The sequence below is a fragment of the Aythya marila genome (assembly GCF_965140915.1).
Source record: "Aythya marila genome assembly, chromosome: 5".
Taxonomy (NCBI): domain Eukaryota; kingdom Metazoa; phylum Chordata; class Aves; order Anseriformes; family Anatidae; genus Aythya; species Aythya marila.
Genome location: NC_139046.1, coordinates 52,193,855 through 52,211,115, shown reverse-complemented (window position 1 = coordinate 52,211,115; position 17,261 = coordinate 52,193,855). Strand labels below are relative to the sequence as shown.

Sequence of the window (17,261 nt, the reverse complement as noted above, 5' to 3'; positions counted from 1 at the left end):
ATTCACCTGCGTGCTCAGGAGGAAGAAAAAGAAGAGAATGGTCTCCAAATAAATGAAACTGCCACTGCTTCCTGTCAGCTCATTTGAGGGCTTACTCGACAGGGGACTAAATACCACTTTGCCCCAGCCCTGAATTCCCATTGACAGTTCTTTGGCTTCCAACTCTACGCTTTGCTAGCAGCTGTTCCAGCTACGTGGATTGCACCCGCAAAAGAAAGCGCTTTTCAGGAGGAATTACTTGAGCCCAGACCAGGGTTTCTGAGGCTGCTTGGCCCATTTCAACCTGCAATTTGCTTTGCTGAACTTTTCTTGAAGAGCGTGGACTCATTGGAAGACACTTCTAACTATTGCAACCTCAAATATCAAGGGAAATACATTGGCTCTTCAGTCAGTCTACAGTACCAGGCAATACCTGAATACCAGAGGGTTTTTCTTTCCTGCATTTGCTCCCACTGATGCTTATCTTGGTGCAGGGGAAAAGTCCAGTGGTTTGTGGGAAAGAATGGCTCCTGTGAGACAGCCTGTTTGGAGCCCTGCTTCACCACAGATTTCCCGAGTTATTTGGCTAGGAAGCCTCTCTGGGCTTCTTCTTCCCACCTGGGGATAAAGTCCCTTCTCTGCAAATCCCACCAAGTGTAGTGCGGCTGAACAGCAAAGTGGGGTGGGAGAAGGAGGAAGGAAAAGCTGAAGGCTGCCCAGATGGCACCTGATGGAAAAGCTCCCACATGCAGGAACACGCGTGTCCAGGGGTGACTTCCATCATTTTCTCCTTGGCTGGTCAGTTTTTTCCTGAGTTGATCAGAACGCCAGAATCACAGGTAGTAAGGTCATGTGAAAGCACAGCTGCTACTGGATGAATGAGAGCCCCAGACTTCTAGACAGAAAGGTATGCCAGCACAAGCACTGTCTGATGATGCCGTTTACCTTCAAACCCTTCTACTGATGCTCTTCCATTTGTAAGACACCTGAGTGACAACTAAAATGCTCAATATTTAGCTAAGAAACTTATCACCTGGTTTATTCAATATGCTGGCACCTGCTTTGTTCTGGGCAGAGGAGGAGAGAGAAACAAACAGCAGAGAACAGCAATGGAGAAAACTGCAGGGATGAGGAAAATCCCCAAACCCTTATGTGTACCTGATAAAGAGCGGCAACTCTGCTATCTGCTGAGCTTATGAATTGTGAAATCCCCGGAAAAACTACTGGTCAAACAGGGTAAACAAAGAGATAAAAACAAACAAGTGTAATGTTTGAGGGGTGAGAGGCTAGAGGGTGAAACGGACACAGGCTTCTCCCTCTCTAAAAAATAAATAAAAAAATCTCATACCTAGTCACAGGAACAGAGGTTAGTTCTCCACCTCATGCACTGTGGAGAAAATACAAACTAGCAGAGAAGAACACCTCTACTATTGCACTTGGGCTTTGCACCCTAATTCGGAGAACAAAATATTTAGATAAATCTTGGCAGAAGAGCATTGAAGGTGACATTGGCAGGAAAGTAAAAGCAAATATGATTACAAGAATTCCTTGTAAGCACCAGCCCCTGAAACACAGGCGAAGATACTGCTGCTTATAGGAAAGTAGTCAAGAATGTCTTTCATTTATTCATTTCTCATAGGACTAGAGTAATTTTCTTTTCATTCCACATTTAGGTTTACAGCAGGCTTTAATTCCCTGCGATGCGCAGGCAGTACTCCGCAAAGGATGGACACGGAAACTATGCAGAGAAGACCGCTGGTGAGATAACATTTACTTTAACTTCAATTTTCTGGTGACACGTAGACGAGTTTGAAAATAATAAAGGTTGTCAAAATATTTTCCATAATAAACTCCTACACACAGCGCATTTACAAGACCAGCAGAGTTTCCTACCCAGCTGGTGCACTGGCTGCTACCAAGAGAGTCTCTGTTTGCTAAGACGCCGTCCAAGCCCAGGCAGGAGCTGCCTTCTTGCTACTCCCTGTCCTTGGTGTTACACCGCTGACTGCCAGAGCCTGCACGTTGTGCTGCATTCTCTGTAGGGGCTCAAATGGCTCTCACTTTGGGGCTAACTGATGACCCCAAAAGTGTTGACTGCCCTAAAGCAATGGCAGAGGAAGACAACGTAGCTCTGTAACAAGAAATGGCTCTGGGTAGGCTACAGAGGATGAAACAGATTTACTCCCTTGCTGTACTTCACATTGCCATGGATATGTAGGAAACAGGGGTAAGGGAAGGTTTCCATTTTGCAGTGGCACCAGTGGCAAGACAGGCAAAATAAATGTAAGGGGTTCTCTCAATTTGAGAATAGCAGATTTGTCCCCACCAGCCATGCTACACTTTCCATCCCTGGCTTGGGCTAGCAGCTCTGAACACAGACTGTGAGGCTTCTTTATTTCAGACCTTCATTCAAAGCCTTAATAAAGCTTTTTTTTAAACCCCCCCCCTTTTTTTTTTTTTTTAATTGGGGATGTAAAAAGAGAAACAAACAAAAAAGCCCTCAAAAACCCACAACAGGGTGAGGCGCCCGTGCTGTCTGCCGTAATAACATTCACTAATTAAAACACAAAGCAGCCAGGGCTGCAGGATTAATGGACATGGTTTCCTCTTTTCAAGTCTCGCCCGCTGACAGATCGCCTCATTCCTTCCTCGCTCTTGAACCTCTCAGTTAAAAAAAAAAAAAAAAACACCGAAAAAAAAAAAAACAGTTTGCTTATCTTACAGTGTGAGGTTGCCACGGAAACCGCATCCCCCTGTGAGATGCTCTGTCATAACATTTCAGCACTGTATGGAAGGCTTAAAGACACAGCATCCTCTGCTCTGAGGGCTTCGGAGCCAGCCAGAGTCGTTGCAGATGAGCAGCTGTCAAAGCCAGCACAAGTTTCAAGTCGGGAGCGAGAGGGAAAGAGAGAAATCACAGCAGAAACATTCCCCTGCCCAGTTCTTTGGGAAAATCTGCTCCTTGAATGGCTGATTAATATTGACCAACAAATGCTTCTATTTGGTGTAAGACGTTCTGCTTTTGGGAGAACCTGCCTCCTGACCGCCTGTTGGAAGAAAGAGTGCTGGCACCAAAACATAACCCCGTCGTTCCACCACGGGTTAGCACAAAGCACCTCTTCAGTCGAGGTTTTGTGTCAGATTAGCCTCTGAGCCCTAGTTTCTCAGTCCTTTGGTAAGAAAGGAAGAAAAAAAGTAGCAAGCGCAGTAATTGCCCATAATGGGAACAGGCCTCCTATAGCCTGCTCCTTAATTACAAGGATGGCTTCCAGGCTGTAATCACTAGGGGTCCAGATGGAAGTTCTCCAAGCTCTTTGAGGGACAGAATGTGTCAGTTATTAATTAAACATATGAGGCAATTAGCCTCAAAACTTTGTAGTAAATCACTACAGCTGTGTTACTTTCACTTTTTCCTTTGGTGAGTGCAAGCAAATGCACAGTGCATTTCCTAAGGGGGTCACGAGGACCGCAGCCAAAAAGCATTCCCAAACAAGACCTTTGTTGTTGGGTGGGAAAAAGTATCTGTGGAAAGCTTGTTTACAGAAGTCAGCTACTTCACAGTCACATCCCTCACAACAGATGATGGATTCTGTATATGACAGCTAGTCACTGCTCAACCCCTTTGGGGTGCAACGCAGCTGAACTCTCTCTGCCACCCTAACCAGCAGCCTGGTGTTGCTCTGGGACATCACAGGGAAGAAGTCATTTGTGTATTTAACACCGGCCATAGTTCAGCATCAACTACTGACCTTAATTCATTGTTTTTTGAGCTTGTCAAGACTTCTAATCCTGTAGATTCCTAGGTTCTGTAGCACTCAGTTGCTGCCTGGTCACGCATTTTATAGTAAGATGTTGTGTTGCATTCTTTGTCTATCTACAAGTTCAGAAAACAAAATCACCATGGCTTGTAAAATCCATTTAGTGATTTATTCTAGTGCTAGTGTTCACAGACTAAGTCTCCTCTTGGTCACATCAGGAAAACCCGACATCATTGCATCCTTAGTCCGCATTTCAGTCTCCCAGCAGCTCAGTGCCACAGCTGGCAGTGCTCTGCATAACCTGCACCATGCTCAGGGTAGGCTTTATAACATCTATTTGGCACCCCAAAGAAAAAGGCAGAAGGCAGGGATGAAAGGAGAGTTTGTGTTGCACAAGAACAGAAATGCACCTTAGTTTCTTGTATTTCCAAGGTACACTATGGGCAGGGTGTGCTATAACAGGAATTAAGTCATCCCCTTCCAGAAAGGAGCAAGAATGGGCCTTTAGCAGGCTCCAATTTTAAGCTTACAGTTACAAAGTTGAGTGCAGAAAGTCAGGCATACTACAGCCCACAGAATAGGCAAAGTGTCACAACATTAGTACTATCTCCATTTTTTTTCTACCCCCCCAAATATTAGCATTAAGCTTTAACAATGAAAGTAATTTAACCATGCTAGTACATTTAAACCTTGAGGGTCTTTGACATTCATGAAAGCAGGGAAGTTGTTCCGTATACAGAAGGTTACCCAAGAGTAACCTGATAAAAAAAACGAGCATCAAAATAAACCCAAACATCAAAAGAATAATCTCTAATTAAATATGCTGGGGATTTTGTCAGCCTATTACCAGACTCTTGATGATCTTTTTCTGATTTCCCAGGACTCAGGCAGGAATAATGACATTAAATATTCTGTGTGTACTTGGAAGAAAAGAAATGTGGGCTAACCTACACAAATAGCTTCAAACGACCCCTAGGATCCTGACTTGTAGGTACGAAAAGGTGAAATATCTACTTGGTCAACTCCTAATATATTGTCACTGCCAAGCGAGTCCCAGGAACACTGTGGCCAAAGAGCTTCTGTTTTGTGGAGGTGATTGGCAAGATGCTACACCACTTCACAATGCGCAGGCAGACTGCTTTTGTCCTTCAGAGCTTTTTTTTTCTTTTTTTTTTTTGGTAACAGTTCTGGACCTCTATGCCTAATTGCACCCACTTCATCTGTGAAGAGAGATTTATAATGGAACATAATTTTGAGGGATTAACTTTGATGCTGGTACGCGGCCCATCCAGAAGTGACAGCAAAAAATTTATATTAGCTGCTGTTCCTGCCAAAGAATAACAGAGAAGCTTATTACACAGGCAATCAAGCTCCCAAATTAGTGCTGATTTTCACCCCATGCCACTTTGCTGCTGTTAATGATGGGAAGCAGCAGCAAATATGAAGCAAAAAGCCATCAGGAAGTTAGCTTTCAATTTTTATTATTGAACGGGGTGACCAAAGCCCTTGTTCAGGTACAAATCTCATCACAGGCAATGAGAGCTGAAGGATCCACAGCAAAACTGGAAGAGCCATCTACTGACCACAGTCCTTACTGAAGAGTTTCTGGGGAGCTTGCAGTTCAGAGTGGCTAATTCACAGGGCTAGGAAAGCACCAATCTTCTCCCTTTTTTCCTCCCTTCCAAAGGATCCTCCTAGAAGCTGTGGCCAAGGCAGGGCTATGTGATTTTGGGAGCCAGTCACGTTTATTTGGCACTACTGTCTCTGTAAAGGTACACAACTATGGCCCTTACCCATAAGAAAGGGATACTCTGTGGCTCCTGTGACACTCCAGACGTCTGATAGCACCTCCAGCAGTTTGGGACCATCTGTAGGGACCATCCCCGCCCTAGCCAGGACTGAACCCAAGACATTTAGATTTGTTTTAACCCATGGAGACCCCAGTACAAGCTATAATGGTAGCCATCACATTTCCACTTACAAAACTAGACAGGTAGGAGGCCAGGGCTCTGTCTAGACTTTCTCTACCACAAATCTCTTGGAACAGAGTGTAAGTGGACAGCACTTTCACTATGAGCAAGCTGTGAATTATGGTGCTTAAAATATTGGCGTTGCTCTGCTTCACTGCCAGCATGATGCTCTTGACAGACCTGAGCCACTGGAAGCAACTCAAAAAGAAATAAATCTGGAACAAACCAGAAGAAACCGTGCCCCTTCCTATTTTTCAACACAGGAATGGAAGCTTCTTTGGGATCTGCTATCTGAGCAATGCACAGAGGCGTGATCCAGTTGTATATATGCACAACGTGATATGCTTAACAGCAAACACAGCTAGAAACAAGCCATCTACCCTGGAAAGGCTGCGACACCAGAAAGTTAACCAGCAGTTAACCAGAAAGTTCACACTGAGCACCTGTCTTTCCTTCAAAGAGATCCTGATTCCTCAGATCACCTGAACCATTTCCCATTCACTGTCCCTTCTCAGTGGCTGTTGATTCCTGTTGAAGTTGATTGTTGAAGTTAGTTTAAAAAACAAACAAACAAAACACTTCTCTTTTCTCCTGACTTTTGTGTCTTGAAATTAAGTGGCACTTCTGTGATAGGCACAAGAGTACTGCAAGATTCTTCCCTTTGAGGGGAAGCAGAAATGGATGTGCCAGTCTCTTCTCCCTGGTAACCGAAGTCAGAAGGCCTGAGAATGGCACAAAGACATGCTGGTGTAGGTTCAGATGGGACACTGGTTAAAATGTCTTTACTGTGAGGGTGGTCAAACACTGGAACAGGCTTCCTAGTGAGGTGGTTGATGCCTCACTGCCTGTCTGAGGCATTTGGATAATGCCCTCAATATGCTTTAATCTCTGGCCCTAAAGAGGTCGGGTGGTTGGACTCAATCTTTGAAGAACTGAATTATTTTATTCTACCTACACAAAGTCATGTAAGTTTTCTTTCAAAAACAGGCTAATGCCTTACTCAGCTCTTACTGAAAGCTGCTGGATTTCCTCTACCAAATTACAGACTGGAGTGATCTTAATTGAAATGGTGTATACATGCAAAGTGTGTCCATAGTTTGCACAAAGCATCTGTGGATTAATCCAACCAAATAAAGGTTGCTGTCATAGGTAACTGAAGCCCTGTAGCATGAAGCAGGCCTTCTTGCAATGTGCTAAGAGGGTAACAAGCAAAATGTTTCTCAATATTTTCTGCTTTTTCGGACTGTGCTTCTCACAGTTTACTTCTTGGCCTCAACTATAAACCTCTCAGTGTAGTCTCTCCTAAAGCTATAATTTAACAAGACTGGCTACTTCTGCCCACACTATGCATGGCCATTCCTACGGCTGAGGAGAACCAGTGGATCACTCGCTAATACCAACATCTCCAACTGCTACTGAAAGAAGGCATTGCAGTCAGGAGGCAAGGGAGAGTCAGACCCTTAGATCAGCTCTGATACAGGGACGTTTCAGTCATGTCATGTACTCCTGAGCGTGGTGAGACCAGGATGACAGTCTGGGCCTGACAGCTCTGTGACATCCCTTCTGTTCACTTGCTAATAGAGTCTAGAAAAGCTTTTTATGGTAGCTGGCAGCAGCAATAATAGTAACTTGAGATATGTTCGTGCTACACTCACTTCGCTAGTGTTTGGATTAATGGCATACTTTCATAAATTCTCAAAGCAGGCCCCCTCACCAGAAAACACTCAGGTTACAGGGCCCTGCTCTCCGGGAGATGAACCCAAGCGCTCAGCATCTCACCCTCTTGTGAAGCATCCGCTCCCCTCCCACGCAGATCCCCTACAAAGTCCTGTACCTCCTGGGCAGAGGGGGGATTAAACCAGGACAGCTATTTTTAAGGATGCAAAGACCCGAGGGGTAATTTTTCGAGGGAGTAACTGTGATTCACCACTGTGCAAATGGGTAAATAAAACCAAGGTAGGGCATGAAGGGGCTCTTAGAGGGATATTTAAGTTACAGCTTCAAAATACCAAATAAGCAGTCCCATGGGTGGCAGCCCAGAGGGTTGCATTAGGCAGGTGGGTGCAGCCATGAGCTGGGTGAGGCAAGGGAACAGCCCTGGGGCTGTATCGCTCTGCACAGGGCTCGTGATGGGGAAGGGAAGCAGGCAGGGGCTGCTGCTTGCTAGCCCCTCCAGAGGAAGTTGCTTTCAGCCTCCAAAAGTGTGCTTTCCGTACATCAGCCAGCAGCTCCTTCATGTACAGCCTCACCGTCAGCACTGCAACACAGGCAGCAACGCATGCGAGAGGGGACAGCTCGGAAGTGCTATGCCAGCAGAAGCAGCAGAGTGAGTTACAGCACTGGCCTCGGTGCCATCGCAGAAAAAGAACAGCTGGAGTCAAGGGTTTGTGATGTGAATTGCTCACAAAGACTGAACGCCGTGGTTTAACCCAGGTAACAAAGCACATTTAGTGTATGTACAGCTCTGGTGGTTGCTGGCATGAGGGCCCACTAAAGGACCAACAGCTGCCAAAAACATTCTTCAAGTGCAGAAAAAGACATACCAAAATGAAACCAAGCCACAAGGAATCAGCCACACACAATGGAGAGAGGGTTGGGGAGGAAAAAGGGGGCCTTCAAGACCCCAAGCTCTACTGCTGGACACTTGCATCCATGGCACGTGCAGTGGGGCCAAATCAAACATACCGCAGTTGGCTCTGAGCAAGGTGATGTGCTTATAAGAAACAGGAGTGCTGTATGAAATGCAAGCCCAGGTTCCAGCAGCTAAGTGAACCCACACCCAGCTTATTTGAGGCTGTTTACTAAGTGCCCTGATGCAGCTGTGTTACTTCCAGTTCCAGAAGCAGGCTTCTAAACGCTGTCGCTGGCATCTCCTCAGTGTGGTATATAGTCAAGGGTAAAAATAGCTTTTACACATCTTTACACTTGTCTTCCCCTCCCTCTGTACTTCTGTTTCTCTTCTTGTAAAGAGCAGAGTAACATCAGTTAAGCCATCCAGCAAATGTAAAGTGTTTATGGTGCCTTCTAAAAGGGTCACTACAGCCACAAAGCTACCATTGCAATTAGTGATTTGAGGTCTAATGGAGCAGGAAGCTGAAAACTACACAATGGAAGCTTTAGAGAACGTCCACACTAAGCACACCACGTGTGCATTAGGCTAGAGGCAGCTGTGCCCAGACCGATTTCAAGGTCCTCTGGAAGATTGCTGCATGTGCCCGAAAGGACCCGCTTCTTTCAGCGCCTTTTGAGCCTGATTGAATCAGACAGTCTCAGCGGTTCTCACATACGAGGCATGCAAGTTCAGCAGCTATGAGCACCCTTCTCCTTGCTGGTATGCTCTTACCCTTTAAGCTTGCTTTAGGTATCACACTCGGAAGCTAGAGAGCTTCATTAAAGCTATCCAAGGGTACAGGGCTGATAGAGCCAGGCATCATCTCTGCAACTGCAACACCACTAAGTGCAGGACTGCGTTTTGCTTTCCATACTGGGCTGGCTGTTGGAGCTGGTAGCCCCAACAAGGCATCGGGAGCTGCCACGAGCTTTACTGGCTCTGGCACACACTCCCTTATCTTGCTGCATGCAACTCTGCCTTGGCAATCTCCATGGCAGCTCATGATGCCTCTGCATCTCAGCTTTCTCATCCATAAAACAAGGGGGAGCGCACTGCATCTCCAAATCTCGATGGTGTTCTGCATTATCCATGGTTTGCACACCACTAAAAAGAGACCAAGTAGTATGCTTCCTTGGGTAGACACATCAAGAGAAAAGCTCTAGTCCCAACTTGAAGGATGTATGAAAAATTAATATCTTTGAGCCTCCTTTATCCCCATCAGCAAAATCCACCCACCCCCATAATTTGCTTTGAAATAAGGGAGAAAGCACTAATTGTTCAGAATTATTTGCTGGCTGGAACATCAACATCTAAGATCATTCTCTGCAGACATGAACTTGCTCTATCCCAAGGCTTGGGAAAGTACCAGTTCCCCTGGTGCACAGCACTATCTTTTGAAAGCCTCACCACAGCATGCACTACATGAACTTGCCTGTCTGAACCTAGATTGTAAACCAGAACAAAATATATTACTGTGAAATGTGCAAGACATGTCTGAGCAAGTTATTTCTAGACAATTTTCCTGTGAACATCTAACAAAACTGAAGTTTACGTTAAATATACACTGAGGATTTTCTCTTTCTTTTGAGGGCAATCAGTGTCTGAGTTCCTCTGCCCCAGGAGGTACTGGCACAATCCACTCTGATTAGACTCAGGAGGGGGAGCAAACAGACAATTACCCTGATAACAATCTTATCTGAGGACAGAAATGAGATTAGCTGCCTAGCTGCAGTGATTCTTCCTCGGATTGAGAGTTAGGAGGACCGACTAATGCAACATGGGATAGAGGGAATTTCCCCACAGAGCATGATGGCAAGTTAAGTAGGTGAAATTCTTCCTGTACTGGTCCCTTTCAAGCAGGGAGAGCTGTCTGGTAGGACAAAGCGACCGGGTTCCTGGATAGACGCCGTCCTGAAAACACAGTTGAGCAATTTGTTCCTTCTTGTTTTGTACCATTATGCACGATCTCAGAATTCAAAAGCAGTGACATCAGCTGGGAGAACAACTCCCTCCAGCTATGCTTTCTCCTATTTTGTTTTTGCAGACTACTCTCAAAATTCTCAGATGGCACAAGATGCATGAGGTTTCCATGAACCTAACAAACAACACTGTTGGGAAGTTCTCTTGAAACAGTTTTGATTTTATGTCTCTAACTTAACTCCCGTCTTCTTAGTTATTCCCTTTATAACAGCTAGACTAATCCCTCTCCCCTGGGTGTTTACAGCCTTCACATCTCTGGAACGATCTCAAGTAACAGCGAGGGCAACATCAAGGGATATTAACAGAACATCCCTGAGATAAGGATCCCAGATAAGTCTGTACTTATAAGAAATCTTGCAATGAAAGAATAGCTAATACAGTAATAGGACAGAAGCCAAATGGCTCAGGACTTGCCTACGCTGTACCTGTACCAAGAGGTTTACCCTGTGGGTTTCCTTGCACTGGACGCACAAAGCAGCCTGACAAACATGCCGTCTTTGTTGCTGTAATTCCAGATGCTGTGTGCTCTGCTATTCAACCCAGAGGACAACAGTTTCAAAAACTCTTTACATTTTCCAGCTGCAGGAAAGGGACAAGGACCTACAGAATACAGATTCACCAGAAACAGCGTACCCAAAAAAAGAATAAAAATCACAGACCAGGTAAATAAAGCTGAAGGCAAGCTCAAAATCAATAAAGGAAAAATTGCTAGTAAAAAGGCAGAGGGGTAACCTTTCTCCCTGCAGCATATGACAGCACTCTGCTTCAGTATTTGCAGTTTTCTTTACACATCTCTTTAGACTAAGATGAATGTCCTTATAAAAAATACAGAAGCGAGCAGGCACAAGAGAGCCAACTGCTATACTTCTGCCTCGCTCATCTGAATTCACAGCATTTATTTAGTTATAATCCTTCACATAGGAAGTTTATTTATACAGACAGGGATTTCTGGAATTCTGCAGGATTAGTCAATCTACAGCATTCTCAGCGCATGAGTTTTAGCATCAGAATTACACTGCCTGGATGTTCAATGCCTAGAGTAAATATTTGGGCTGATGAAGGTTAAACAGATTAGTCAAGATGAAGCCAGGGTGCTCTGCTTATTTACTCTAAAGCTTAAATATTGCTCTTCTTCATTTAAGAAGCCTAGTTTAAAAGAAAAACACACAGAAGCGACAAATGAAACGTACTTGCCCAACTCGAAGCGAGACAGCACCAAGATCTCTATCGTCATGCATGTGACAAAGCCACACGCTTGCATCGCACATCTCACACTCCTCGGCCTCGTTACGGGAAGCGCACAGAGGAAACAACAGCTTCAGCGTGAGCTGGCTGCTCTGAGTTTCAGCTGCACCAGGGAAATGGCATAAACAACCACCTCCCCTCCCCGCACCAGTTGTATTCAGAAGCACGAGGGAAATAATTGGTGTGAAAAGCACTTGCAGTTCAGTTTGAGATGTAAGGAGGCAGTCAGGAACAAGGCTGCTTGAGACAGGATTGTGTCCACACACCCTACCGAGGGGGAGATTTCCAAATGCTCTCAGCAATGCTACACGTCAGCTTTCATCAATTCAGCAATAAATTCCTACCATTTTCAGGCAGGGTTATGTTAAACTAGTTCGAAATCCTGGCCCCACCTGCTCCATCCGCCAAGCTTGCGGTGCTGATTTTCTGCAGCATGTCAGGTGCCTGATCCAAAGCCCCTTTGCTGCCAATAGGCTTTGGATCAGACGACGAAGGAACAGTAGTTCAGCGTTAGAGCCAGAAAGCAAAACTGGTTGATTTCACTGTTTGATACACGGAGATTAAGATTAAAAGCAAAAGGATAAGCGATTTAATAAAAAGCAAAAAAAAAAAAAAAAAAAAAGACCGTGTGTCAGCAGCTACAAAACTAGCTGAAGTGAAGAGTTTAAGGAGGAGCAGGCAGGCATTAGAAGTTTACATTTCAGTCCACTTGTTCAGTTTCAATTTCTGAATCAATTTTATTTCAAGGCACAGACATTAAAAGGTTTTCTATTAAGGCACCAGGAGAATAAAACCCATGTCTCAACTAAATACCTCTGCAGAAAGCTACTCCCAGTTGCTGGTTTTCCATCCTTTACTACTGCTCATCATCCATCCCCTCTGAGGCTGGGTCCTGTTTACTGCACTCTCAAGAAAATTTGTGCAGAAATTTTGGACACTGGAAGAGGAAAAAGTGCCGATCCATGTTTACTCTGAACAGATGTAACATTCCTAAGAAGCTCTCAGCTGACTGCCTTTGAAGTCTGGAGGAAAAAAAAAAAAAAAAAAGGCTCGACCTTGAAAGCAACATTTCTTCCCTTAAAAGAAGAAGTCTCTGGGGACTCTTGAAAGAAACAAAAAGCAAATTCTCCAGATCCTTATCTCATGCTATTTTTGAGAAGCTTTTGTTTCCTTGCTCTCCTTGGGGTGTTTTGAGTCAAGAACTTTCACAGACAGTGCACACGTGCGATGGGCTCCTGCCCCCCAGCACCAGGCTGGGGTAGACCCCACAACTCCACTTGATGTCAGCCCCGTCCAGGGAGCGCACAGCAACACTGCAGCTGCAGCACCGAGCACGACAAGACAGGTTTTGTGGCAGGCAGCTTGCAAAGAGAAGTTTTGAGGATGCAACGCACTGACCCAAAGTGAATTCACACCCACAAGCGCTGTCACAGCAAGCTGTCCCTGGGGACAGACGTGGCTCTGAAGAGCGCTCACGCAGCACACAGACCCGCACACAGCACCCCCGGATCTAACAGCCACTGTGGCCTCTCACACTGCCAGGGCTGGAAGCATCGTTATTGCAGCAGGCACAGCTTGCACTTACCCCAAAATTTCCTCTGGTGACTAAATTAACTTTAGCATGACAAAAGGGGTCTGCTTTTCCTGTTTTACCTCCCTCTTTCTGCTGCCATGTCCTCAGTGTTTCTCTCCTCCTTTCCCAAGCTCAGCTCCTCCTCTGTTAGCCTGCCCTATTAACCTTCTCCGTTTCCCACCCACCCAAATTTGCACATTATTACGCATCCAAAGCCTTTTGTTCAAGGTCCTCAAACAAAAGCGCAGCTATCATTTCCTGGCAAGAGGTGCCTTACACCCAGCAATCACTTAGGGCGGCTCTAATAAACCTCATTTCTCCCAAACACAAAAACAGGGCATGCCAGACAGGCGAATTCAAGGACATGTCCTTTCCTGAATTCCACAGAGCAAGATAAGCCCGTGAGCCTTGCACTTACTTTATCTTAAGTAAGAGGCTTCCCCCATTCTCCCACCCACCAAAAAACTAATTATTTACCACTGAGGCACGGAATAGGTTAAAGTTTCCTCTGTCTTGTCTCAGCTCCCTTCGCAGATTAGGGGAAAACAATGAAGTCTCCGCACTTCATGATATTGCTAATGCTTCCTGTGGGGATAGCAGCGCCTGCTGCAAAGAGGATTATGATTACGGTTTAAGAGGAGTGTGCACTGTACTGCCGCAAGAGGCACAGGCTTATCAGAAAAGAAACCAAGCTGCCCCCAAACTATGCACGCGGGACTCCTGCCTGCCTTCAGCTCTGGCTGATGGCTCTGCCTTGGATCACACACCCACTTATCAGGAGTGATAAAGCAGCAGCTGGGCTTTCAGGGAGCATGGGGAAGGGGGAAATAAACGAGTCACACTGTGCAAGCAGCTTGCATACGTTCACCATCAGAACACCCAGTGATGTTTACCAATCATCCCACCACATTCATCTGCATTGAGACACGGAGATGGCCGGGCATGTCAGAGCACAGGGGCTGTGCATTCCTGGTCACAGTTGGGAAATCATGAAGGAAAACTGTTGAGGGAGCTGTGCTAGCTGTGGTGACGTTGGCTGGCCTAACACAGGCAAGACTGCAAATGCTTTGAAATGCACAACATCATCAGTTAGACCTGCTCCGAGCAGAGTTAGCTTTGACGTGCAGTTTCAAGTGCTGGTGAAGGGTCTCTGTCAGACCTCTTGGTCTTACTGCTGAGTACAGAGCTGACTCAACTGGAGAAAGAACAAGGAATTACAACTGAGCAGTTGTAAAACATACCACCCATCATTCTGGGCTCTCAAAGGTGCCATCAGCAAGATAGCAGCATACTCACACCCATCCATCTCTACCAGCTATTAAAGAACAGACACAGCACGATTTCTTTTTTTGTAATACAAAGAGCTTCAGCCAAACCAGTCATCATAAATTCCTTGACTTCAAGAAGTGCTCAGCCTAAGTGGCAGGACAAACCTCTGGCTAATGCACATGTCAGGACCAAGAGGGCTCGAGGCCTCATGCTGACTAAAGTCTCTCATGTTTCAAGGCTGAAACATCCACTGATGTAAGAGGGGTTTTGTTTTTGATTTTTCTTGTTGATTTGTTTTTATCACCAGGCTTGTTCTTCTCCAAGTTATTTATACAACTGATGCAAGCTGAAGTTTCAGATGTTCCCCCTCATCCCTAGCTCTGTTCGGAGGGGTTTAATGGCTCCCTATCTGCTCGTTAGAGGCTAGAACTGCATTAACGCATGCTCTCGGAGTTTTTACAGGTTTAGAAATCACTGAGCTTCACTCGCCCCAGGGCTCTCCCTGAGTGGCTCTGTCTCATTACACAGCGTTGTTCTAAGCATAAACACTCTACACACACAAACACACACAGAAAAGCCATAGAGAAAACCCTCCAACCACTCCTAATACTGAACAAAGCAACAGTTTTAAGATGCTCACAAGACTTCCCTGAACTGCGACACGACTTAAACCAAGGTGCTTGGCTCCTTGGAGAGGGCTGTGGTCTCCTAGAGACAGTGAAAGTTGCATGCTTTTAATTAGCCAGAACAAACTTTCTCTCGTGCTGGGACAGTTCACGCAACTCTCTACTAACCTTCACTGATGGGTGCTGGACTCCTCCGGGTTCCCTCTTTATCCACTTTTTCTTCCCATTAATCTCTGTGGAAGATAAGAAAAAGAAATAGAGCTGAAAGACAAAAGATTAGGATGGCTTATGGTCTCTCAAACCAGAAAACAAACTAAAACAGCACTTTCCCATTAACCTGCCTTCAACAAATTTGTGCTTTAGGGGATTTGTAAGCCACTGCATAGATCTGAATTCCAATTGACTCGTGTTTCTGACACTTTCATACTCTTTGAAAACAATGGGGACAGAGGTATTAGCAACAATAAATTAAGTCGGTGTCTTTCAAATCTTAATCAAGTCGTCACGTGGGCTTCTAACCCTTGGGAAGGAAAAACTTCAGTGCATTTCTCAACATCACATCCAATGACAACACGGTGACAGAGCAAACTTAAGAAACCTCAGAAGAATTGTCCTGCTTTATGTGATGTTTTAAAGATTATCTGTTTTAAGGGGATTTTTTCATAGCAGGTTCTGAATAAGGCAGCAATGAGAGGAAAGGCAACCTTAGCAAGGAGGACCAACACAAAGCAGTAGAAAAAAAAAATTAAATCCATCAGGGTAGGGGCTGAATTAGTAGACTTGAGGGAAAAAAAACACAAACTGGTAGTGGATTCAGGTCTTGATAAAGGCACCTCATCATCACCTCTGCAGATAAGTCATTTTCATTTTGATAATAAAGATATTGAGTTGTATCGGCAGTGTCAGGATGAGCTTTCCACACAAATCTAGTCAATGTCTCTTCTCCCTCCAGCCTCAATAGCCCAGTTAGATGCCTTGATTGATGGTGCCATACATCATCACACTACAGAGATCTTTGACACCCTCTGCAAAGTGGACATGACCACAGTACAGATAGTTGGTTTAAAATAGAGGAAAAGCAGGGAGAGTAAATATGCACATCACATTTTCAGGCTACCACTAGCAGCGATGCAGATGGAAGAACGCTTTGCTCTTGATGTTTAGGCAGAACCAGTCAAAACTACCATCCAAGAGAAGGCTGGAAGCAGGCAATCAAAAGCAGGTATGTAGGTAAACCTTACCCCTCCATCCTGCTTGAGGATGCAGGGCTAAACCTGCAAAAACTCTACCTTAACTAGTAACTACAATTAAAGGTTGATTACCTAGATGACTAAACATCTGATTTTCAGTCCAGACCGGGTACACAGAAAATTGCATTGCAGCCACAGTAAACAGAAGCAAGAATTCACCTGAGAACGTGTTTTCCAATCATGGTCCTTACCCTCAAATTCAGTGATTCATTTTATGACCTGCACAGACTCACCAACGCATTTCTCACGGGTCATCTGTACCACAGCAGCAATCAAACCAGACTGGACTGAACTGACCACATCACACCAAAAGCTCCACAGTTCTGCAGCCTCTTGGGCCTCCTTACCTGAAGGACGTTCAGCACCCTGCTAGGTAGGTGAGGTAGGCTCACACGTCAAACTAGGGAGTGCTGGCTGCCCTACACAGACATATCTCACTCTGCCTATACAGAGATTTCGGTAGATCAGTTTTCAGAACGCAATTTATACATTTCTAAAACCAATCAGAATCTCTAAGCTTTCACATAAGGGAATGAAAAAAATATTACTGTCAAACACTCATCAGACCTAGAAGCGTAGGTGAATGTCATATATTAAAGAAATTAAAAGGCTGCATTTGCGACAGGGATAGGAAGTGTATGTACTACTTCGAAAGGCTCTGGTTAAACTCTCTTAGTATCAAAATTCAATTTCTTTCAGGTTTTGCAAACAACGGCCTTGAGCTGAATGCTGCCAGCCTGCCTGCAGCCTTTGAGGAGATTAGGTTATTACCAGCCAACTACGAGAAACTTAAATCCAGTATTAATCCTAATTCCCATTTAACCAAATCTTCATTGTGCAGTGAGAGCTGGCTGTGCATGAATTTGCACATGTATTCTGCCATGTGCAATGATCTGTGTCACAAACAACAGATGCTAGACCTCATGTATGTTTAAGGAATACATCCTGACTGTGGTTTCCAGAGAATCCCAGTAAAGGAGAAAGATGGGAGCTGGGGAAA

General features: G+C 45.0%; 1 protein-coding gene across 5 annotated transcripts in view; it reads right to left on the bottom strand.

Annotated features, from left to right (window-relative positions):
* TSPAN18 (tetraspanin 18) overlaps positions 1–17,261 on the bottom strand; it is a 107,240-nt gene that overhangs the window by 71,956 nt on the left and 18,023 nt on the right. For 4 of the 5 annotated variants that reach the window (XM_082761463.1, XM_082761468.1, XM_082761465.1 and 1 more), the window contains exon 2: positions 15,180–15,244. The gene's annotated coding sequence lies outside the window, so the exon portion shown is untranslated. Of the gene's footprint in view, positions 1–11,488; positions 11,625–15,179; positions 15,245–17,261 lie in introns of those variants that run through there. The other variant, XM_082761466.1, reaches the window with a different exon arrangement.